The 1,073-nt window shown below is 40.2% G+C and overlaps 1 long non-coding RNA gene across 1 annotated transcript; it reads right to left on the bottom strand.

The window, feature by feature from the left end:
• Nucleotides 1-110: 110 nt before the first annotated feature.
• LOC113744707 (uncharacterized) lies at nt 111-1,069 on the bottom strand. Its single transcript, XR_003461741.1, has 5 exons — nt 965-1,069; nt 747-848; nt 609-657; nt 446-526; nt 111-207 (listed from the first exon to the last, which is right to left on the bottom strand). It is a non-coding gene; the product is annotated as an uncharacterized LOC113744707 (long non-coding RNA).
• Between the last annotated feature and the right edge of the window lie 4 nt (nt 1,070-1,073).

Here is a 1,073-nt window from a genome sequence, read left to right as displayed (position 1 = left end):
GTGTAGGGGTCTCCTTGTTGGCTCCTTTTCCTGCATTGTCTCCACTTTCTACATGGTGTGTTTTGGTGATTTCAGCACCACCTTCTACTGCAATCTTTTTCAAGGTCGTCTCATTGTTGTATGTTGATTTTTGACTGGCCTTTTTCTCTGACTCCTCCGTTATCCTGATGTTCTCCTGACCCTCCTTCTTCAAAGTTTCTCTGACGACTGAGACACGTACAAGACATTAAAAAAAAGCATTTAGTTTCCACCGAGCAAGCAATAATACAATAACAGCAAGCCATATACTGTAGCAGCTACACAGTGATTTATATTGCTGATGTCTATTCTACTTAACTTAAGCTTCAATACTGCTGTGTTAAGTCATAAAAGCTCAAAAGAACTACCCTCACATAAAACACTGACATCACAAAATATTTTTGTAAATACATTTGGCTCGACTCACCCAGCTTCTTTTTAGGAAATATTGGCGGTTCAAGCTTTCCGAGCCCAAGTCTCTTTTTTGCACCGGCCAGGATCGATGATGCTGTAGCAAGAAAAAAAAAAGTCATCAATTCAGTAACAAACACCAATGTGGACCATTCATTCATTGCAATACACGTACTCACCTCTGTTGTAGGTGCATGGCTCCCAGATGGGCCTTTCCAGTGGTATTACCTTTTGATGGCAGAAAATATTAAAACATGAACAGAAGTGTATGACTCGAAATATTACATGAATGGTACAAAAATCCAGTTATAGGATACCTGTACATGTGATATGGAGTGAATATTTGCTGCCTGTTTTGCCAAGTCTAATACAGCCTCTGCATCAGCGCTTGAATTCAGCGAGCCTGGATGGAAACGGTTCTACACACACACACACACACACACACACACACACACACACACACACACACACAAATGTTTAATCAAGAGAACAGTCAAATTAAATGTACATACAATATCTGTAGTTTTAAGCATACATCACTGCATCTCTGTAGCTATGGATGTAGTCCAACTTTTCCCTGCGTTCATGCCAAGTTGCCCATTTTCCATGAAAAAGCCCTTTTGATAGCCAGAAGCAAGAATACA

The sequence above is a fragment of the Larimichthys crocea genome, unplaced genomic scaffold (assembly GCF_000972845.2).
Source record: "Larimichthys crocea isolate SSNF unplaced genomic scaffold, L_crocea_2.0 scaffold12713, whole genome shotgun sequence".
Taxonomy (NCBI): Eukaryota; Metazoa; Chordata; class Actinopteri; family Sciaenidae; genus Larimichthys; species Larimichthys crocea.
Note: the sequence above shows the minus strand (reverse complement) of the source record. Positions and strands in the feature narration are given on the sequence as shown.